This window comes from Benincasa hispida, chromosome 3 (assembly GCF_009727055.1).
Source record: "Benincasa hispida cultivar B227 chromosome 3, ASM972705v1, whole genome shotgun sequence".
Classification (NCBI taxonomy): domain Eukaryota; kingdom Viridiplantae; phylum Streptophyta; class Magnoliopsida; order Cucurbitales; family Cucurbitaceae; genus Benincasa; species Benincasa hispida.
The window spans coordinates 42,358,006-42,383,499 of NC_052351.1; the positions used below are offsets into that span (position 1 = coordinate 42,358,006).

The 25,494-nt window shown below is 33.1% G+C and overlaps 1 non-coding gene across 1 annotated transcript; it reads right to left on the reverse strand.

Moving 5' to 3' along the window:
• Positions 1 to 14,100: 14,100 nt before the first annotated feature.
• On the reverse strand, positions 14,101 to 14,174 carry TRNAV-UAC. The gene has a single exon. It is a non-coding gene; the product is annotated as a tRNA-Val (tRNA).
• Between the last annotated feature and the right edge of the window lie 11,320 nt (positions 14,175 to 25,494).

Consider the following 25,494-nt stretch of genomic DNA (forward strand, 5'->3'; position numbering starts at 1 on the left):
TAAAACAAGTGGTTCACCTACGTGAGCATGCAACTTATCTTTGTTATGGATTTTAATATCTAACCCAATTTTATAACAACTTATAAAGCTTTAGACATGCTTTTGCATCTATAACATACATCAGATATCTCATGATTTAATATAACACTTATATTAAAACAATTGAAACCCAAAACATGTATATTATATATTATAACATCTTATAACATACTTTCAATGCATGTAACATGCTTCCTATGGTGGGATTTTAAATCTGTATGGCATACTATATTCACATACAAGATTTATTTAATTATAGCATACATCACATGCATAAATAATTAAATACCAACTGATATGGTTTTAGTTTTGGCATTTTCAAGAAAACAAAGATCTAATTATTACATAAAATAGCAAAAACTGGATCCAAAAACTTCTAGACCGCTCGAACCACCCCGATCAGAATCTAAACCTCTTGAACCGAACCTCCAGTACTAAAAAATGGACTAAACAGGGCTTAATTCCATCGAGTACCATCGAGTAAATTCCATCGTACATTGAGTATGTCATCGAATAAATGCCATTGAGCATCGAATAAGCCATTGAGTAAATGCCATCAAGCATCGAGTATGCCATCAAGCATTGAGTATGAAGAACAGAGCAGTGGTTGAAAAACCAATTTTTGCTGCTCGACCTTCTTCACGTCATTCTTTAATTACAACCTAATTTCAATTCTAATGACTCCAATCGAATTAAACTTAATCACACATTAAGGCCCATCAATCAAGAGCCAAGTACAAGAATTACAGAATAATTGAAGAAAATTCAATGCCAAAACTCAAAAAAACCATAACAGTTCACCATTTTCATACAACTTATGAAAAACACCCACCAAGCAAAAATTAACTTGAATTGAATGCTTAAATGATGCTCTGATACCAATTGTTGGTTTACAAAAACATGCAGCAGAAGAAAAGATGATCATTAAGCATTCTAATTCCTCAATTTTGACATCAAAATAAGCATGTTCATTAGGGTATTAAGAGGGTTTCAACACATACCTTTGAAGATCCTCTTCAAACACGAATTTGAGTCGCAATCTTCTTCATTGTAGTCATGGACCACCAAGAGATCTTCTCTACTATTTTACAACCTTGAATTTGAGTGGTGGAACTTACAATTGAGCTGAATTTATGAAGGTTTTGGTGTGGGTTTTTCAAGAGGGAAAAATTTTATGCAGAAAGTTATTTTCAGTAGCATGAAGAAAAGACCGTCTCACAAATTTAGAGAGTTTTATCCTTCCACTTCAAGCAGGCACTGAAGTACAGTCCCATTAACACTTCAAATGCCTTAAATTAATAGGCTAGGTGTGTTAATTAAGGAGAAACACCTCCTACTTGATAGGAGATTGGATTTCTCCACTATCAACATAATTTCCAATTTAATTTATACTTTTAGTTAATTCTAAAGTTAACTAAAATATAATTTAATTAACTAAAAAAATAAATTCAAAATTTAAAAAATCCAATTTCTCAAATTGTATCAAAATAGAAAATTAATTTGATTTTAATTAATTAAACATATTCAATTAATGAAATAATAATTTAATATCAAATATTAAATTAATCACACACCTAATCTTAAACATGAATTCTATTCATGTTATTAATATTTAAATCAATATTTAAATATCGTAAACTCTCTAATTTCGTTTAATTTCAATAAATTAAACGTAAATTAATTATATCGAATATAATTATACAAAACCTAATTTGAATTTGAACTATTCAAATTCAAACCCTTAAGTCAATTTGAACACTTCAATTTGAAATCATTCCATATTCACTCAATTTACTAATTTAAGGTGTTCATGTTTTACGTGCTAGTATATGGACCTTATGGACCTACAGATCACGAGCTGCAACATTTGAGATTAATTGGCTAATACTCTTTAGATTGAATTAATCAATATTTATTAACTATCGAGTCACACCACTATAGCTTGATAGTTTCACTCTTCTCACTGTAGATATATTTGTGTCCATTTGATTTAACCATAATCAGTAATTCGACCCTTCACAGGTTTTTTGTAATAATGGCTAGATCAATATGTTGTTTTAGCCCCGAAATTACATATTGCTCCTTAAGTTCTACTGATCCTCTAATGAACAATTGGTTTGGGATCCAATCACTAAAACGGATCTCTCTTGGGCCAACAAGAGGGTGGGGCCTGATGGATGGAAAATGGAGTAAATAAATATGCTTTCATTGTTTGTCCTCCATACATCGGTAGTCATGCGTTGGACTAAAGGATATGCAATATGGGTCTAAGAATCTATACAATGGCCATGTGTTCCTGCCACAAGTTTTCTTGCTCTCTTGCCAAGTATAACGAGATCGCAAGTTTCTCGGGGTCATCTAAGGTTGAACTCAGGGACTTGCAGCTAAATGTTATGAATTAATTTGTGCATATGAATTAAGTCTAAGGGCTATGCGCTACTCCTACTCCTAACTAAACAGATTAAGCAATGAAAGTATAACTATGAGAGATAGAGACACAACAACTGTTAACGCGTAATAAGATGCATGGAAAAAATAGATAAAATGGTGGAGATGACTTCACCGCATCAATAAGTTTGATCGCAAGAGTAACCCCAACCAGTGCAAGCTATGTGATTATGCTATACACACATGACAAAGACGCATGCGATGCATATTCAATAGTGTCAATAGAACTTATGTCTAAGTCTCTATTCGTGATCACGTGCTCCCACACATGAACAAGGTGACCGCATACCACCGTATCCTACTTCTGGACGCATGCGATATGACCGCATACTTTTATATCCTATCTATAGGGTGCATACGTTGTGTAATAGCAAACAAAACTTATTCCCAAGCTTCTATTCTTGCTTATGCGATCCAATCTGACTCTCTCAAGCCTAGATTTTGTATTTATACTACTCTCCTAAGTATGCCCAAATGATGAATGATGCGCTCATAAGACAAGGTAATCACATAAAGCATGGTTGACATAAGATTATTCCTATCTCTAGGAACACTGCTTACTTTGCTTAATGCATTCCACTACTTACCCTCTCAGGAAATTAGTTGTCGCTTATTAGCTCATAGACAAGCGTTAATACAGCCTCGCACTAAGCAAATAGGATTTTCTCACAATACCCGCGTAACGCACACCTCTTGGTGGTTTGCTACATACTTCATATGTCTATGCCACATAATTAAGTATGTGATACTCTAGCAATCTTACTTAGTCGTTGCAATGAAAGTAAAGGATGATAAGAAGAAGTAAATAAAGATGGAATCGAAGGAAATAGAGAAATGCATTGATCACAATATGTATTAATCTCTTAAGCCACAATGTAGTACAACATAAAGATAGAAGAGATATGGAGGGCCAGATGGGCAATGTCTTGCTTCCATTAGATGTGTGTCAAGGCTGTCGGTAGTGCCATGGATGGGCGATAGAGTAGTCTATCTCGAGATCTATCTCCGACGAAGCTCCGGTATCACTTGGAATGTAAGAGGAATGAAGAACTCTCAAGAATATCTTCTCACACTTTCGTCTGGATCACAAGCCCTAAGACAGAAGCTCGAATTAATTGAAGTGGGGCTCTAAGGCTTCTATTTATAGAGCTTGATCGCCGATAGCATTAATGGTCCTCTTCTAAATTTCTGTTGCTAACGGTGTGATGGACCTGCTCTGAATCTCTATTACTAACGGCGTGGTTGGTGAAATGTCAAAATCACCTTTTGATACTCCCAAGGTATGCGTTCATGCTTAGTTTCCGAAGTATCATCGCATTCCACCACCCTTGTGTTCATCCCTCTATTATGGTTATTACTCTGTAGCTGAAACCTCTATACGATGGACGCATGCGGTTAATGACCACAACATCCATGCGTCAAATGTATGCGATCGCCTTTATGATGGTGAGATTCACCGCATGCGATCGATTCCTGCATTAGCTACAAAAATAGACAATTGGACGTAAAATAATGCATAATATTGGGTTAATTGAGATTTTCATTGTCGATCGACGCAAGCTCACTTTCTCATGAATTCTTAGTATAATTGCCGCATATTCTTCTTATCAGCCCTCATAATTCTTAATAAAAGGCCTATAATAACGTACATTTCTGCCCGTCATCAGGCCCCTTGTTCAAGACTTGAATTCAACACTTAAATAACAATCTTTCTCCTATCCCTAAATCGGGTTGGCGTGAATTTTATCTTGCATCCTATGTCCCCAGCTATCTATCCGGTCTTACCCCTGAAATGGGAGGCTTATTAAGTTGGCACTATTAAGCCAACCCTCACCTATGCAAATCTAAGAATAATCCCGAATAAACAATAATTCATAGTTTTCTTAGGATTAAGATCGAGTTACCTAGGTCATCTGAGCAAAATAGTCAGTCTTAAACAATAAACAACGTTATAAAGTACGAGTAACTTATTTCTTGGTCCGAACTTATGAAAATTCATTGCATAGGATGCTCTCATTCCTTATGTCAATACATGAACGAATTAGGATCACTTTGTTTGTAGTACCTTACAACAAATTTTAACAACTACAGAGTGGGCCACATCCGATAGTGTTACTAGAATAAGGCACCCAACCTTATTCGTATACTATAGACCATTTTGGCTATTTACTCAAACTTGATCTATCTTTAAGTCTCTACATAAAGTTCAAGTGTTCATATAATAGCCATGGATCTTAGTTTATTAGATTTAGTCTTAACAAGTGCAAAATAACTTTATTGAAGAAATAATGAATAACATCTTTATTGATAATAGAAAATGTTTAACTCTATAAACTGCGAGTTTTAGGACATACAACCTAACAGAAACTTTCTCACTTGTTGTCATGTTAAAGTGTATTAGGATTCTTATGTCCAAAGCCACATATTACAGCTATGAAATATAACAAATGGACGTCAAAACTACCTGTCTGAATGGTAATCTTGAAGTGACCATCTATATGAATCAACCAGAAAATTCATTAAACAAGATCAAGTACAAAAGGTTTGCAAACTTAATCGATCCATTTATGGACTAAAACAAGCATCTCGATCTTCGAATATAAGATTTGATGTTGCGGTCAAATGTTTTTGCTTTGATTAGAATGTTGATGGGCCATGTGTTTACAAGAAAATCATCAATAGCTCAGTAGCTTTCCTCGTGCTATATATGGATTATATCCTACTCACAAGGAATGATGTAGGTTTTCTATCTGATGTAATGAAATTGCTAGCCTCCTATTCCAAATGAAAGATTTGGGAAAGTCGTAGTTTGTTCTAGGGATCGTAAGAACAAAAGGTTGGTGTTGTCTCAGGGATGGTATATTGACAATATGCTAGTCAAATATTTGATGCACAATTCCAAGAAGGGTTTATTACCTTTCAGGCATGGAATTGTATTGTCTAAGGAACAATGTCCTAAGACTCCTTGAGAGGTTGAGGAAATGAGACAAATTCTCTATGCATTGATTGTTTGTAGCCTTATGTGTGCAATGTTATGTACCAGACCTAACATTTGCTATATAGTAGGGATTGTCAGTACATATCAATCCAATCTAAGATTAGATCACGTGACAGTGGTCAAAATAATCTTCATATACCTTCGGAGAATGAGGGACTATATGCTTCTGTATGGACATAAAGATTTGATCCTCACAGGTTACACAAAGTTTGACTTTTAGACTGATTGTGATTCTCGAAAATCCACATCAGGGTCAATGTTTACTCTGAATGGAGAAGCTATAGTTTGGCGAAGCATCAAGCATGGATGCATTGGAGACTCCACTATGGAAGCCGAATACGTAGCTGCTTGTCAAGCTGCTAAAGAGGTTGTTTGGCTTAATTTTTTTTTTTTATTTGGAAGTTGTTCCAAATATGCCTTTTCCCATCACACTTTATTGTGATAACAGTGATGTTGTGGCAAATTCAAAGGAACCTAGGAGTCATCATAGAGGCAAACACATTGAACAAAAACATCACTTGATTCGGGAGACTGTGCATCGAGGTGACGTGACTGTCATGAAGACTGCTTTGGAGCACAACGTTGTTAATCTGTTTACAAAGGCTCTCATGGCCAAAGTGTTCGAGGGATATCTAGAATGCCTGGGTCTACCAAATATGTTACATATTGTCTAGGGCAAGTGGGAGATGTTACTGAGATATAGTGTATGCCCTAGTTTATTGTATTTTGTACTTTATTTGTATTGTACATTAGGCTCCCTAAGCTTTAGGATAAGTGGGAGAATTTTGGGATTGGTATCCTAGATCTTTTGTAATCTCATAGTTTGTAAACATTGTATAAACAAATTGTTATTAATAAAATAATTTTTATTTTATGAGCATACACTCAATCCAATAAACTAAGATCCTAGGTTATTTTATGTAATTTAAACAAATATGTAGAGACATACAGGTGGATCTTGTTTAAAAATAACCTAAATGGTCTGTAGTAGATGGATAAGATTGGGTACCTTATCCTGGTGACACTATGAATACGACTGGCTTTGTAGATGTTACAAGTGTTGTAAAGTGCTACAAATGATCTGATCATGATCAGTTATGTAGGATACGTGAGGCGTATCCTATACAAGAGTTTGTATAAGACTAGAGCACGAAATAGTTAGTCTCATTATATAATACCATTAATAATTGAGACTTACATTTTAAGAGGATGATCATAGATGACATAACCTGAATCTTGAGTGAGTTATGAACTCCTACTCATGAATTCAATCATTTGATTTGTATGGGTGAGAATGGCCAGATTGCCAACTCAATAAGCATACCATTTTAAGGATTCATCTGATTGGGGAGTTGGGAACACAACTACACAAGATAGAATGCACTTCTTCCCTGATGTTGGAGTAAGTAGATAAATTTCTCCCTTAAGGATTGATTCTGGGGCTTGAACAATGTGGTCACACCCTCTCCTGGCCCGAGAGGGACTTAGTCATAGTTGGACTATGACTTATTATTCATTAGAGAAATTAGTGGTACTTAAGAAGTTAGATGTAACTACAGGCGCAAAATGGTAATTTTGGCCTAGCTGTTCTTACGAGCAATTTGTGAAGGGTTATCAGACTATTGATTAGTTATATTCAATGGACATAGAAATATATTTGTAGTGCGAAGAGTGCAGGTATCAGTTTTTAGTGGAATGACTGACATTTAATGAAAGTTGGGTAACTTAATTAAAGATTTTAATTAATTATCCAAACACCATTGGAGCTTCAATCTACAGGTCTAGAAGGTCCTCTCTATAGCTCAATCGGGATTTAATTGAGAATTAATTTTTGGATTAATATGAATTGTACAAATTAATTGAGAGAATTAATTATATATGATATAATTAATGAAATTAATTATATATGTGATATAATTAATATAATGCATTTGATACATTATAGCATAAAGTATTTTGAGAATAATTTTAATATGATTCAAATACTGATTATATGAATGAGATTCATATAACTAAATATAATATAAAATGATTTATATTAAATACCATAAATAGTTGAGATGAATTAAATATTTGAATATGTTTAGAATATTAATTATATGGATGAGATTCATATAATTGATTTTAGTATAAATATGACATATTAAATGTTATTCATTATTGAGAGAAAATAAAACTATGGATTATATTGTATTTGATACAATATAAAAAGTATAGGTTATGTGTTATATTTGATATAACATATAGTATGTATATATAATAAGGTAGTTAATATTTGATATAACATATAGTATGTATATATAATAAGGTAGTTATTATATCTGTATTATTATTAATTAAATTAAAATTTATTTTTTGATACTTCTTAACCTGTACGTAAGAACAGGAGGTGTGGATCTCTCATTTTTTTCCTTGAAGTTTTTACAGAGAAGAAAAATATTCTTCTTCTTCTTCTTCCTCCCTATCTCTCCTCTTTCCCTCTTCCAAAAAATTGGTGTAGAGCCCACCATTTCTGCACATTTTCATTCCTAAGAGAATACAGAGAATTCTCAAGTGGTGGTGCCTAATTGGGATTCCGTATCTTGGAGATCGAGATCTAGAAAGAAGGGTTTATGATCCGTTTGAGGGAAACATGAAGATGCGTGCTTCAAAGGTAAGGTCTCCTTCCCAATTTCTTATGGTTTAGCATGCTGTAAAATCTTGGTTTAATAATGCATAATTGTTTTGTTCTGTAATTTTCGAATTTTGTAAAAAATAAAAATTGGGAACGATCCCCGCTTCCACACAGAAACCTTCATCGGTTTCCATTCAGGACATTGGTTTCCTTCTTCTATCATTTCCATACTCAATCTTTAGAAGAATGAAGATCGAATAGTTGGGCGTGATACGATCGAAGACAAAAGTTCTTTGCTCAATTTCTTTTAAGTCATCGACTTCTTCAGCAGTTATATAATTTTTGTTGACTTCTGCTATGCTAACTACGTGACATGTAGTAACTTCTGATACTTCCTCTAGATGATTATCGAGGAAGTTCCTTGGGAAGAATCCAATCAAAGTCACCAGCCGTTGAAGTTGAGGGTTTTCATCTTCTTCCTTAGAAGGCTTAGGCTTCCATGCCTTCTTTTTTCCTTTCCTTTTATGAGTCTTGTTCCTTTTTCTATAGCTTCGATAGAAGCTTGACTCTTTTTTGGGTAGAATTTGGTTGTCTTCTTTTTCAACAAGTCACAACTATCCATTCTTTGTTGCCATCTTTAACAAGATCATCTTTGATTCAAAAATTTGTTGTTAGAATCACTTGTTGAAATCGAACAACTATAAACTCAAAAGTCCCAAATTGGATGAAACTTTCTCTTTGATCATAGGACGTAGACGGTGGAACACTTGAAGTCGCCGCTACTGCAATTGAAGGAACTCTAAATAGAGGACCAGTTAGTAGAAGCGGATCATTCTAAATTTCATTGAGAAAAAACACAAACAATTACAGTATAAAAGAACAGATTATGCATGAATAATAAATTACAAGCATGCTTCTTTAATTGAACAAGGGATAAAGTATGAAAACCTTTGAAGAATTCTTTCTTCAAGTATCCTTCGATCGTTCAGCAACTCGTTCAATAGGACGAACTCAAACGCAACGATTAGAAAAAGAAAGAGCACGAACTAAAAAAATCCTTGATCACTATCAAGTGCAACTCGACCCTCGACCGTCGACCCTCGAACGGAACAAGAACACCACCATAAGAGTTACCTTGGTATTCTCGATATGAGAATCTAGGAGTTGTGGGCTCTGTGTGACTTTGAATAGAGGAATGAAGGAGGTAAATGATCGAGTAAGTAAGAGAAGGAAGAAGTTTATCGTATAGACTTCATACTCGATCGTGTAGTAAAAAGAAGCCTATCATATAGACTTGGTACTCGATCGTGTAGCAACAAGTAACTATCGTAAAGTAAACTTGATACTTGATCGTTTAGTCTGTGAGATGCTATCGTTTAGTAAAACTCTTTTACTCGATAGTCTTTCTTTTTATCTCATAGTTACCATAACCGTGCATAACTTCCTACTCAAGTCGATTATTAAAGAAAAAGAATAATTAATTATCATATAGTTAATATATTATAAATAAATATAATAACCAACTTATAATATTATATTTATAACCCATTGTTTTAATATTTCATCATATGAAACATATAAACCATAGTTCCTTTTCTATTTTATAGTATTAATATAAATCATATTTATATTAATTCCTCCAATTAATAATGTATCAAATACATCATATCAATTATATCACGTATAATTGAATCAATTTAATTATATAATCAAATTTCCTATTGTTATAACCCAAAATCCGATTCTCAACTTGAACCCATTGAGCTACCAAGAGAACTTTATGAACCTGTAGCTTGAAGCTCCAACGATACGTGAATAACTGAATAAACTCTTTAATCACGAGATCCACCATCTATTAATTGTTGGTTACTCCACTAAAGACCGAGAGTTGCACTCTTTGTACTAAAGATATATTTTTGTGTCCATACAACCATTCAACAATGTGATGACCTTTCACAAATTGCTCGTAAGTACAGCTAGGCCAATTTACCGTTTTTCCCTGTAGTTCATCTAACTTCTTAAGTACCACTGATTCTTTTAATGAACAATAAGTCATAATCCTATTGTGATTAAGTCATCTTTTCCCAAGAGAGGGTGTGGTCACTATATTCAAGACCCGAAATCAGCCCTTAAGGGAGAAATTTATCTACTAATCCCTACTTCAGGGAAGGAGTGAATTTAGTTTTGTGTAGCTGAGTTCCCAGCTCCCCAATCAGACAAATCCCTAAATGGTAGGCTTGTTGAGTTGGAAATCCATACAAATCAAAAGATCGCCCTTATGAGTAGGAGTTCCCAACTCACTCAGGATTAAGGTCATGTCACCTATGGTCATCCTAGTAAAATGCAAGTCTCAATTATGATCGATTTTATATAAAGAGACTAATCATTTCGTGGTTCGGTCTTATACAAACTCTTTGTATAGAATACCCCCGCTCGCATGTCTCAACATGAATGATCAGGATCAGATCATTTGTAGCACTTTACAACACTTGTAACATCTACAAAGCGGGTCGTATCCATAGCGTCACCAGAATAAGGTATCCCTAATTTATCTTTATATTACAGACCATTTAGGTTATTACTGAAGGCATGATCCACTTGTATGTCTCCACATATATGCTTAAGTTACATAAAATAACCTCGGATCTTAGTTTATTTGATTGAGTAAATGCTTATAAAATAACACTTATTTTATTAATAACAATATGTTTACAGAGTGTTTACAAACTACGAGACTACTAGGAGAATTAGGACATCAATCTCAATAGCAACATGGTTAGTCTGAGCCACTTCATCCAACGTTAGCTCAATCTTCTTTTCATGAGCTAACTTTATGATTAGCTCCTTCAGCACAATGCATTTTTCAACTAGATGAGTGACAACTTGGTGATATTTGCAGTAGTTAGGGTCATTGAATTTCCTGAACTACTCCGGTCGCTTGCATTCTGGTAGTTGAATGAGTTATTTCTCTAATATGTCTCCAACATATCTATCACATCAGAGTCATAGAATGGATAAACCTTCTTCTGTCTTTCTTTAAGTGTTGGGCGATGCTTCACTACTTTAGGTATTAGCACTATGGCAGTTGTCATCATGCTTTCTTTCAAACTTTTTTTTTTCCTTTGGAGGAAAATTTCAGAAGGGTCATATAAACAATCATAGATTCTTTTGTGGCACTATTCATGATCTTTTCAGTTCCCTTGCTTTCATTCTTGTCTTTTCTCCCTTCAGGTACGAGGAAATATTTAATCCCTCTATTGGTGATGCTTAGCTCCATATCATGAGCGCATGGCACCAACTCCTTAAATGTATGAGGTTTTACTCCCTGCAGAATGTAGAGAAGCTCATAGTGTATGCTTTGGGTACACATCTCCACTGCAATAACTCCGCGAGTCTATCTTTGCAATCCAAACTTAGAGCTCTCCATCGGTTGATGTAGTCGATAACCGATTCTCTCTTCCACTGTTTGATACTTGTCAGCTCCATCATGCTGATGATACGCCTTGTGCTACAAAAGCGATTGAGGAACTCTCTTTCCAATTGTCCCTAGCTGTCAATCACTTCCAGCTCTAGATCAGTATACCAATGGAAAACATTTCCTTTCAAAGTATGAACGATCTGCTTGACTAGCTGGTCTCCTCTGGTTTCTGCATTTTTGTGAGTTTTGATGAAGTGAGCAACATGTTGTCTTGGATTTCCCTTTCCATTAAACTGTTGGGACTTCGAAGGTTGAACCCAGCAGGCATTCTTATGTTATCGATTTTCTTAGTATATGGCCTGTAGTACATAAAAGAAGTCTGAGACAGGCATTCATACTAAGCTCTGATAGCATTGGTGATCTTATCCTGTAGTTGCTTGACTGACAAGGAGGCAACAAAAGTTGATTGTTGTGATTGGTTTTCCTACAACATGGTCTTCCTTTTGTCATTGGCTTTAACAATGGGAGTTTGACTCAACTCAACAGCTTCACGAGCTTGCATCTGTTCTCTTAAGACAAATTTCATGATCTTGCTCCTCTACAATTTTCATTAGAAAATTTATCCTTCTCTCCATCTCTATCATGACCGACGCAGTCGTTACGTCAGCCATCATGACAGACACTACATCAAAGTGTGATTCTTTCTCTGATTGATCAGAAGCAGGAGNCAGTCGTTACGTCAGCCATCATGACAGACACTACATCAAAGTGTGATTCTTTCTCTGATTGATCAGAAGCAGGAGCATAGTTATCAAACAATGGATTTTCTCTAATGAACATCCCACCTTTAGAAGATTCCATCAATTATTCCCAGCTTTTCTTTATGAGGACAAAATCTTATTCTTGTTCCTGCATGATCTCTTTTGAATGGTTGTGGGTGACAGGTCCCATGTAAGCATCGCTTGTGATAGTAGCTTTGGATGTGGCTTTCTTTGGTGCCATTTTTTGATTTGGATGACGAGAGAGAGATGAGAGGTAGAGATGTCCCACTGAGCATGCCAATTTTTTTGCACGAGGTTTCTAGAGAAACTTGTTTCGTGGTATTTGAATTTTGTATTTGTATCAATTTCATTATAGCAAGTAAAATATATAATACATAATTCTTCGATGCATTCAAAATAAACTTTAGTATTTAAATGGGTTGATATTCTTGGATGATTGACCTTTAAGCTTGTTGACCATCTTAGATGATCAGCCTTTGGGCTTGTTGATCTTTTTTCATGATCGACCTTTGGGCTTGTTAATCTTCTTGGATGATCAGTCTTTGGGCTTGTTGATCTTTTTGCGTGATCGGTCTTTGGGTTTGTTGATCTTTTTGGATGATTGACCTTTAGGCTTGTTGTCTTAAATGATCGACCTTTGGGCTTGATGATTTTCATGGATGATCAACCTTTGGACTTGATGATCTTCTTGGAGGATTAATGTTCGCACGAGGTTTCCTGAGAAATTTGTTTCAGGAACTTATGTTTGTATTGATGTTGATTTGATGTGGACGTGGTTCGATTTCTAGTACTTGATCATTTGATTCTATCTCGGTTGAATGTGTATGCTTGATGTATGGAAGCGGAGCGTGTAAATGTTCTTGAGCTTAGAGTCTTGGAAGAATGCTTATATCTCCAAAGAATTTTAGTCTTCAAGTGTCATCAGCCTCAGAAGTCAAGGAGTTTTCTGATTGTAGAGAATTCTCTCTAGACTCTCTAGAGTGTAGAATTGCTCACCCCCACAAATGAAGAGAACTCCATTTATAGAGTTCTTAGGTGGGATTCGTGGACTTGGGCTTGGTTAGTTCATAGACCTAGCTCTTTGGCCCAAGTAGTTGGATTTGGACCTATTTTGGCATTTTGGCCAAATTAAACCCATTTTTAGGCTCAACTAGACTTTAGCCCAAATTATTAACCAAATTGATTTTATTTAATCCAATGGTCATGATAAGAACATGTGACATCATTCGAATTCACCAATTTATGTCTTCAACTTCAATTTGGGACACCTGTCATCTTCTAATTAGTTTCAAATTCAATTATTTAGAATTTTGTTCTTAATTTAGTAAATAACGTGGCAATTTGTGATTGATCCAAATTTTCTCATTCAACAGTAATATATAGGGATGACAATGGGGTGGGGGAGGGGACTAAGGATACATTTTTCATCCTTATCTCCATGAGTAATTTTCTTCCTCGTCACTGCCCCATTCCCTATCTTGGGAGTCAGGGTCTAAGAATCCCAGTTCAGGGATTGGTCCTCACAAAAAAAAAAAAAAAAAAACTTGGTTTTTTTATTTTTATAGTTTTATATTTAAAATTTTGGCATTTATATTAAAATTGTAAAGGTTAGAAGCTAGTATCATTGTTGTTTTATTTATTGATGTGTATACTTTTTTTTTTTAAAAAAAACATTATAGTATTTCTTATTGTAAATTGAATAAAAAATAAATTTATTATACTAAGAATTAATTTCTTTTTAAAAAAAAACTAAATATATGCTAAATAAGCTCAATATCGGATTGAATACAATTTTAAAAAATGGTGTCACTTAGACTTGAACCAAAAACCTTCAATGTGTAAGACTGACGTGATAACCAACTACACTATAACACCTTAAAGTTCCTTCTATTTCTATTACGTTTTAAATGTCCCGAATTGATCTTCAGTGTATTAATAATTATATATTATGTTCATATAAATTTGTTTTTATATGTAAAATAAATAAATAAATAATAACTTTTTTTTAGTTTAAGTAATTTTTTGTATGACAATTTAAATCTCTAATATTTAAGTCGAGATTCAGTTGAGTAATGTTCAAATTGGTGTAAGCAAAATTTGACTTGCTAATAAATAAAATCTATTTCCTTCGAGTGGGTGTGTTGAAATATATTATTAAAATAATAGTTAAGGAAAAAATTGAAAACTACCTTTTATTAATAAACAAAATCCATTTCCTTCCATTAACACATTTTTAATATATTTTTTACTGAATAAGCTGAAATTAATGAATTAAGGAATAAAATTAAGGATGTTATTAGTACAGGATTTTACACGTGTCTAAAGATTTTTAGAACATCAATTTTGTTGATAAAATTTTAATAACAAATGAATATAAAATTTATGAAATTTAAATAAGAAATATCAAACATAAGAATTAAAAATTATAAAAAAAGTTGAGTAAAACTATATATAAATAGCAAAAATATTATTATTAGTGTAAATTTGAGAATAAATCCAAATAAAAAGTTAGAGATATATGCGACATTAATACCTTTGTTTTATATCTCTTGAATCTATAAAATTTGATTAAGTTAAGATGTTGCTCATCACTGTTAAATAAAAAAAAATGCTTCTTGTAATTCCTCTCACTCGTCTCATTTAGAAAAAGGAAATTAAAAATTAATAAATTTCCACTAAATCAAAATTTATATTTGAAAATAACTTAACTATCTGTTAAGTGTTGAAAATAAATATCAAATGCAGATCAAAATTTAAACTTCAAGATACTATAAATATTTTATCATCAATGGATCAAAATTTAAACTTCAAGATACTATAAATATTTTATCATCAATGGATCAAAATTTAGACTTCAAAATACTACGAATATCTATTTTCCCCCCAAATATATCTATGAATGAACCATAATAAATCCAAATTTATTTATGAAGATAACAATCATACTTTTTTTAAAATATCATGAATATGTGACTAACAATGGAGCAAAATTTAAACTTCAAGATACTATTAATGGATCAAGATTTAAACTTCAAGATACTATTAGTACCTAACTATTTTGTTTCCAACTATATTTGTGAATAACAATCATACCTTTTGAATACTTGTTCAATAATGAATCAAAATTTAAACTTCAAGATACCATGAAAACAACTTATTATCAATGAATTGAAATTTAAACTAAACATATTTGTGAATGAACAACGGTAAATTAAAATTTAAATATGAAGATAACAATCTGAAAATCATTTTTTTTTTTTAAGAAAACAAGTTTATGGATTATCAAAGACTACATTCTAGCATGATCTAATATTATATTTACGAAGAAAAAAAAATGTAATTATCATTCCATTATTTTTCAATCATGCCATTTTGAAAATGAAGATGAGGCCAAATAAAAACAGGAAAGTTTGTAGGAGAATTTGCATCACTTATTCAAATCTATCATTAAATGGTTTCTCAATAAAATCCTAAAATTTTAAAATTAAAAAAAAAAATAGAGATTAAAGATTTAGATACCTCTTCATCACAATTCGGAATTTCGACACAGAATAAATGTTTCATCACTTTGTTTCTGTCGCCTGTCTCTTTTTTTCCTTTTAATTTTTGCGGTCCCCACTCTCTCGATAAAACACCACATATATGTTTTTGTTTGCTTGCTATACAAGAAAACTAAAAGCCCATTATCTCCACGGCAAGCTTGACAAAATTCTTCTCCAATTTTGACTTTTGGTCAAAATCATATATATATATATTCATCAATATATGTGTGCTTCTCCATCGAGTTTCGTCATCATTTTGACAAACTCCAGGATTTTGCTCCCATTTCAACTATTATTTTTATCTCCTTGACAAACTCTAAAGTTCAACATAAAACCTGTAAAATCAACAAAGTAATAAAACAGGAAATCATAAAAAAAAATAATTGTAGTTCATCTGTTCTTTGCCTCAAAATATGAGCAAGCTATGTGGAACTGTCCCTCAGACATAAGGATAGCCACGTACTCCCACTTTAGCTAAGTGGTACCAACTGTCATTTTCTTCAATCCTGAATACCTATTCTTGAAGAAGACAGCTTCTGCAAATGATTTGACTATTTCTTTCAAACCTACTGCCAAGCTGGAGATTTTATCTTTGTTCTTAACAACTGCTTTGGTATTCCACTTTGATGCCCTTATTTGCTTAGACAACTTGATCAATCTATTCGACTTTCTGACAACGAGGGGTTCGTAATAGCTATCAAATTTCTCTCTCGGACTTCTCAATTGCTTCTGAACTTATGGAATTTGATTTGACTTATTAACACTAACTATCATTATTGCTGGCTCAATTTTACCTTTACATCTGTCATCTGTAGCTTTAACTGACATCTACCGTCTCTCTGATCCTTTGACAATACTAAACCGACATTTGTAAGTGTGGAATTTTTGTGGCCAACTGCCACTATATGGGATCCTAACTTGAGTTTACATTGGCGACTGCCAAACTCACAACTATAACCCTCATCATCCAAATTTCTAGTAGATATGAAATTTATCTCCATCCTAGGCACAAAGCTGACATCTCGTAGTATTAACTTTTCTTCAAACTCTGTCTTCAGATTAATGTTGCCAATTCTAGTTGTTACACCCCTTCCTAGATTACCCACCTGATCTAGAAAAGAGGTGTGGGGAAGCTAAACATCACCTCCTTTGATGATATTTAGCACCCAACTAACGAACCCAACTTATGCCTAAACCTAGACAGTTACACAATAATCCTTTAATACACTTAATTCCACTTGACATTTTTCATATCATGACATTCACAAACACGTTTCACGAGCTTTCCATCTCTTGTTATATACAAACCTTGAACAAAGTTTGATTACAAAAAAACATTTTAAAAAAACTACACAACAAACAACTCCTTTTGCCCCACACTCTCAAAACTCAAATACATAAGGTTTGTGATACGTAAACTAATTGCAACAGGGCTTTAAGCATGTAGATCTACAATATAGCAGGAGACTCTCGTCGTGTGATAGTAAACGACTTAGCTCGATTGCAAAACTTTAATGCTACCTGGGGGGAAACATAACACATCGAAAAGCATGAACTAATGCCCAGAGTGTAGTAATTAAATATAAATATATGTTATTGCTTTCTAAATCATCAATAAGGTTTATCAAATCATTCAGAAAATATTGGAAAAGAATGAAAGATTCAGCAATATCTCAAACATGTACTAGTAAAATAGTGGCATGACCAACTCTCATAAGCACATTATAAAACATTCAGATGTTATCAGAGAATCAACCAACTACGTACCCAAATACTCATTTACAACGGCATGTTACTCTGGACAAAGCATGGCCCCCGTGGTGTAAACCAAATCACAAGTTCATACATTCATGTAGAGTTGCCTCAAAGCTAAACATAGATACACACCAAGCCTAGGTTACTCTGGGCTCCCCGGTATACTCTGGCAACATTTGACCCCGATGGTAGCCCCCTGATAGCTTGGGTGGCGCTACAGGTGCAGGTTCCTCTAGACTTCTCGGTATTCTCTGGCCACTTCTGTCCCCGATAACCCCCTGATCGCTTGAGCGATGCTACTGAAACACATTCAAGTAGCATGAGAATATAACCATCTCTTGGGTACAAGAATCAGTAGTTTGAAACTACTTCTCCAACCATTCAACAACCTTGAATCCACCATCAAAAGGTTTTCTGAAGGAAATCGATCACAAGGATTTCTATGAGCAGTGTAAAGATCATTCCAAATTAGAATCATATATGAACTTTAAAATTACAGTCATAAACAGAAACAAACGATTATGCATTCATTACAGAAATTACAGCATGATACAACAAAAATCAAGGGGAAATTTACACACATTTGTAGACTCTCTAGTGCCAAGCTCCTTAATCATGAACGCTCGAACACAACAACCTCGAACACTCGAACAACACGATCGCTACACAGCACGAACACTGCGCACTTGAACTCAGTGATCGCCTCGGTCATGAACACCCAAAAAGCACGAATGGCCTCCACAGAACATCGACGGTGTCGAGTTAAGTATGACACGACCAAGAAGGGTATCTTGGTATTCTCGGTGTGAGAATCCAGATGGTGGGCTCTATGTGGACTTAGTTTGGGGTAGAAGAACGAAGGAATCAACAATCGTAGAAACGATTGAGCAAGTGAGAGAAGGTTGAACCCATCGTATAGGTCGATGCCCAATCGTTTAGCAAAAGCTAAGCGATCGTCTAGCAAAAGCTAAGCGATCGTTTAGCTCATCGCTTAACTGCATGTCTGTTGCCTACAAACACTACACGATCGTTTACCTTGCTCCAAGTTGTCGCTTAGTAATTCCTATTTACTTGAAAACTTCCATGAGATTAATTTTCCGAGAGAGAATTCTCAAAATCAATTTTGCTAAAAATTTACTAGGAAATTAATTTCCTTTTATCTCACAGTTACCATGAAACCACCAATAACCTCCCACTCAATTGATTATTAGAGAAAAATATTTAATTATCCAATAATTAATATTATTATAAATATAATTGATAACCAACTTATCATACTATGTTTATAACCTATAGTTTTAATATTTCATCTCATGAAACATATAAACCATAGCTCTTTTTCTATTCCATGGCACTTAATGTAAATCTTATTTACATTAATCCTCCACTAGATGTATCTCATACATCATACCGATCATATCATATATAATCGAATTACCTCTATTTAATTTGAACATTTCAAGTCAACATCAAGAACTGGTCCTCAATTGAATCCATTGAGGTACCAAAAGGACCTTATGGACCTGTAACTCGAAGCTTCAATTGTACGTAAATAACTGTTTAAACTCTTTAGTCACGGGATCCACCATCCGTTAACTGCCAGACACTCTACTAAAGATCGACAATTGAACTCTCCTTACCACAGATATATTATGTGTCTATCTTAAATAATCAGCAGTGCGACAACCCTTCACAGATCACTCATAAGTACAACTGGGCCAATAACCGTTATGCCCCTGTAGTTACATCTAACTTCTTAAGTACTATTGATCCCTCTAATAAACTAAGTCATAGTTCTACTATGATTGAGTTCTTTCTTCCAAAGAGAAGCTATGGCCACTATGTTCAAGCCTCGGAATCAGCTCTTAAGGGAGCAATCTCTCTACTTATCCCTGCTTCAGGAAAGAAGTGAATTCCATCTTCTGGATTGAGTTTCCAGCTCCCAAATTAGACAAGTCTCGAAAAAGGTAGGCATGTTGAGTTGGCAACCTGGCCACTCTCACTCATACTAATCAAAGGACCGTCCTCAAAAGCAGGAGTTCCCAAAACACTTAAGATTGAGGTCGTGTCACCTATGGTCGTTTAGGTGAGATGTAAGTCTTTAGTATCAACGGCGTTATATACAGAGTCTAGTCATTTCATAGTCTGATCTTATACAAACTCTTTATATAGGACACCCCCGCTCGCACATCTCCACATAAATGGTTAGGATCTACCATCTGTAGTAGTGTACAACACTTGCAAACCTGTACAAAACGGGCCGTATTCATAGTGTCACCAGGATCAGGTATCCCACCATAATACTTATACTACAGACCTATTTAGGTTATCACTTAAGTCATATCCACTTGTATATCACATATACATGCTTAATGTTCACATAAGATAATCATTGAGCTTTGTTTATTGGATATGAGTAAATGCCGGAATGAAATAACATTTATTTTATTCATCAAACAATGTGTATCATTACAAAGAATGAAACTCTGGGAGAATTAGGACACCAACATTTCCATATAAAACCATACAAATCACAATTATGTAAACTTTGATTCCAAACTACATTTTGATAAACCAAGCTAATATAAAACCAACGAAAGTTTAGACATTATGATTTAAACATTTTTGAATTATTAGTCAAGTAAACTAGATCATGTCATGACATTTCTTAAATCATAGCATACTATCATATATAATTACTTTCTATATCAAAACATTAAAAAATAAACCACTTACAATCACTAGAATAAGCTCCCCAATAAGCCTTTCCAACCTCATTTTAACCTGAAATAAGTCCCAAGATTACTGGACACTAACAAGAGGTCAAATCAATCCTAAACAGCCCTTCATGATTCAATGTGACCAATTGAACTCATTTTAACACCTAAACATTCACGTTTTGTTCTTTGATTCTATTTTTCTTAAATTACTCAAAATGGCCCAAAAATCACTTCTTTATTTAAAAGTATTCATTTTAGGGTTAAAATATCAAGAAATTCCTAATTGGGCTTAAAAAATGCTCACCAACACACAAAATGCTAAAAAAACAAGCAATTGGGCACTAAAAATGGCCAGGGCACTGGTTGTGGGTGTGGGTGGGCAAGTTTGGTCGTGGGTGTGCAGGGCTAGGGGGCTGGGGCATGCTGGGGGGTGCTGGCATGACAGAAGGTGCACTGGTAGCCTGGTGGGGTGTGGCTGACCTTCTGCTACCCTGTTCGAGAAAATATTGGTTTCATTTTAACCATATTTTAACCCATCTTAAAGCGAAAATTTGCACATAATATCTTCAAGAAATATGTTAAGAAATCTTTATGCTAACTAATCACAAAATTTCAGCTCGTAACTCGTCTTCTACAGCTCAGAATCTCTTTTGGACTACACCTTGCTTGAATTTTCAAATTTTAAGGATAACCTTCACTATCTTCACGATTTCTCCACTTTTCTAACTTTAAATCACTTCGGCAGCCCTAAATTAAACTTCCAGTGATCTTTGAAACTCTTTAAGTTAATCCTAAGCATAAACAAGAGAAAAAGGGACAAGGGCGCCAACGATCTTGGAAACTCTACCATTCTCCATCCTCACTAGACCATGATGTCCTGATGTGAAAAATGTAAATAGACTCCTATCTAAAGTCATATGAATGGAAGTTGCATTATCAATTGTCCTTTTAGATGAGTGACTACTATTTTGTGTGTTACTCTCAACACAGGCATAGACATCACTAATTATTTCTTCATCAGTTTCAACAAGATTTATCGTTACTTCTTCAGTTTCAACTTGATTTACATCCTGTTTTCTTTTTTTTATCATTTTCCAATTTTTTGCACTGATTTTTGAAGTGACATTTCTTACGATATTAAAAACATTCTATCTCCTTATTCCTATTCTTCCATCTTTTATTACTGTTACTCAACCCATCATTTTCAGAGTCGATCCTGCCTTTACCTTTAGTCATTGTTAAAGTTGAACCTACAACAGATTCTTTATTACTATCCTTCCTACGAATTTCTTCAGATATACCTAAATCACAAATCCCTGAAAACTTTAAAGTGTTATCCTCAATTGAATTAGACACCACAATTTTCATTTCCTACTATTAGGTAAAGATATCAATAATTGAATAGCATACACTTCATCAGAAAATTCTATCTTAACAGATTTTAACTGATTAATTAAAGTGGTAACCCCATTAATAGAGAAATTAACAGAAGCATCATTGGCCATTTGCATGTTGAAATACTTCTAAGAAGATAAGCCTTACTATTGGCAGATAGTTTCTCATACCTATTTGTAAGTATTTCCATCAACTTCACTGCACTAGTCTCATAACATTCATTGACAAACACATCTTGATGATTGCAACTGCTTCTTCATTTAGGTTCTTCTAATCTTCATCTAACATCACTTTTGGTCTCTCCTTCAGTGTCGTATGCAATTTCTTGTAAGTTAAGAAATCATTAACCTGCATCTTTCAATAACCAAAATTTTTTCATCAAATTTCATGATTCCGTTGAAACCTCTTGGCTCTGATAATTCCATAACTCTTGAATAAAAAAGCTCTGATACCACTGATTGAAAATTTGTACTTAGATATAATAAAATGTGGAAACTAAATTATATCTAAAATTCTCACTTTCATAGGTTAAAGCCAAAAAGAGTAACGATCATGGAATTATCAAATAATAAAGAGAAAATGAAGAAACGAGAACAACCGAAAATATTCTAGTTCGCCCTAAACTTGGGACAATGTCCAGTCTTCTGCAATTGCAAGTTCTACTTTTATGAAAATTGTAAAAGGTTCCAAAACTCGCGCTACAAATCTCTTACCGAATAGTCCAATACGAACTATTTATTTTCCTATATCATAAATCAGGGGTAAATTAAAGAATAATGTATTTTTTAAAACTAATGACAAAAATAGGGTACATAGGAAAGAAATTACAAAAGTAAGGTGGAGGGAAAAAATATTGACAAAATAGGGTAGCAAAATCGTGTACCCAATACACGATTTTTGTTAAACCTCGATGTCAGCTACCAAACTCGTAGACGAGGTCCACGAGTTCCATATTTTTGTTATTTTTATTGTCTTTTGATTTAAGTGGATACAAATTTATTTGAATTTCACGTTAAAACAAATCTATGTGAACAAAAAAATCTACGTAAAACAAATATATATGAAAAAAAATTAGATTTAGCCTTCATTCGTGGCTAGAAATTTGATTCAATTTTTATTTTATCTAGGCTTTTAAAAATTTGAATTTCACAGTAAAAAATTCTCCAAAAATACAAAAAAACTAAAAAATAAAAAAATAAAAGAAGAAAAAAAAAGTGGGGAAAATGTAAAAAAAAATATAGATTTAGCCTTAATTCGTGGACGTTTGAAAATTTGAATTTCACAGTAAAAGGTTATCTAAAAATGCAAAAAAATACTAAAAAAATAAAAGAAGAAGACAAAAGTTGGGGGAAAGTGTAAGAAAAATAGATTTATAATTAATTTGTGTTAGAAATTCGATTCAATTTTTATTTTACTGTATACCTTTAAAAATTTGAATTTCAAAGTAAAAGATTCTCTGAAAATTAAAAAACACTAAAAAAAATAGAAGTTCATAACTAAAAATTTGATTCAATTTTTATTTTACAGAACAGTAGGTCTTTGAAAATTTGAATTTCACAGTAAAAGATTCTCCGAAAATGAAAAAACATTAAAAAATAAAAGATGACAGAATTTGAGGAAAATGCGAAAAAAATAGATTTAACCTTAATTTGTGACTAAAAATTCAATTTAATTTTTATTTTATTGTAGACCTTTAAAAATTTGAATTTCACGGTTCCGAAAATACCAAAAAAAAAACATTAACAAATAAAAGAAGAAGACAAAAGTTGGGGGAAAATGTGAAAAAAAAATAGATTTAACCTTAATTCGTGGTTAGAAATTTGATTTAATTTTTATTTTATGGTAGACCTTTGAATTTTCATTTTTCGAAGATGCAAAAATGCTAAAAAATGTAAGAAGAAGACAAAAATTGGAAGAAAATATGAAAAAAAAATTAGCCTTAATACGTGGCTGGCCTTAAATGATGTGGTACACAATTCGTCCATCATTTGACAACTCCTATTTTTATCAATGGTTTCTAACCAACTATATATTTGTCAATAAATATTAAAATAATATTATTTTTTTAAAAAAGTTACATCACTCATTATCTCGAAATTAACAATAAAAGAGAAACATTGAAGAAAAACTACTCTTTATTTTTTTTTCTTCTCACTGCACAAGAATCGTTGCTTCTCAAATTTGCCGTCACTTCGTTTTTTATGTCAGTCCCTTTTTTTTCCTTTTAATTTTTGCGGCCGCCACTCTTTCGGTAAAAACACCACGTATATTTTTATGTCGGTGGCTATACAAGAAACCTAAAAGCCCATGATGTGCTCAAGTCCATTATCTCCTAGGCAAGCTTGACAAAATTCTTCTCAAATTTTCACTTTTGGTCAAAATCAATAGCGTGGACTTAAATTTGACAATTTTTAGCTAACATAAAGGGAAAAAAACTAAGAATGATTTGAGGAATTCAAAGCTAATGGTCTCATTAGTCCATTGTGAGTGATTTGCTAGCCAGATTTTGTTTTAAAGACAGATTATACATGAGTTGTAAGATATGTATATGAATATTAGAGCTTCTCGAGATCTAGGAAAGACTCCAACAAAATTTTGTTGATATCTTTAAATTATTGCATTGACAAAAGACTACAACTCATTTTCAAAATGGTACCGCTTCAAAAAATCATTGAGTCAATTTTTGTCTACATAATGTAGCTTTGTCAAAAATGAATAGTAATATATAGGGATGACAATAAGGTGGGACCAAGGATACATTCCTCATCCTCATTTTTTATGGGGAACTTCCCCCCTCCATTTTGGGAGTCGGGGTTTGGAAATTCTCGTTCGGGGATCGATCCTCGCGAAAAAAAATACATCATAGTATTTTTTTTGTTGTAAATTGAATAATAAGAATTAAATTAAAAAAAACTAAATATATACTAATGAAGCTCAATATTGGATTGGATACAATTTAAGAAAAGGAAATCTGTTTTGTGTAATGAAGTATAAAATTTAGCAAATCAATTGGATTTATCTACATTCACAAATTCTTAACTGGGTCTAATTTTCTAAAAATAGCATCACTCGGATTTGAACTGAAAATCTTCAGTATGTTAGATTGTCGTGATAACCAACTACACCATAACACCCTATACTTTAAAGAATTAATAATACTTATTACCAACTTTTATGGTTTAAAGTTCCAAATTAATATTCAGTGTATTAATAATTATATATTATGTTCAATAACTCTGTTTTTATATGTAAAATAAACAAATAACTTCTTTTTAGTTAAGTAATTTGTAGGATGATACATTTAAACCTCTAATATTTAAGTCAAAGTTCAGTTGAGTAATATTCAAGTTGATATAATCAAAATGTGACTTACTTAAATAAAATCCATTTCTTCGAGTGGGTATGTTGAAATATATTATTAAGAAAGATTGATAGTCGATTTTAATGCATTTTTAATATTTTTTTTTATTGAATACCTAACATTAATGAATTAAGTGTAAAATTAAGAAGCTCATCAAATTAAGTTAAAAAAATGAAAACTACCCATATATATATATGCACGTGGCTTAAATTTTTTTTTTTTTTATTTAATTCTATGATTCAACTTTTATTGAGTTTAATTAGTAAATATTTGACAGAAAAATAATAATTTAGTTTGAATAACTATATATTTCTTGTTTTAAATTAATTTATTATGGATATGAGATATTTTTAATGTGGTTATTTGTGATACAATTTTTAAAAGAATATATTTTTTTTGAATTAGTTAAACTAATTGGATAA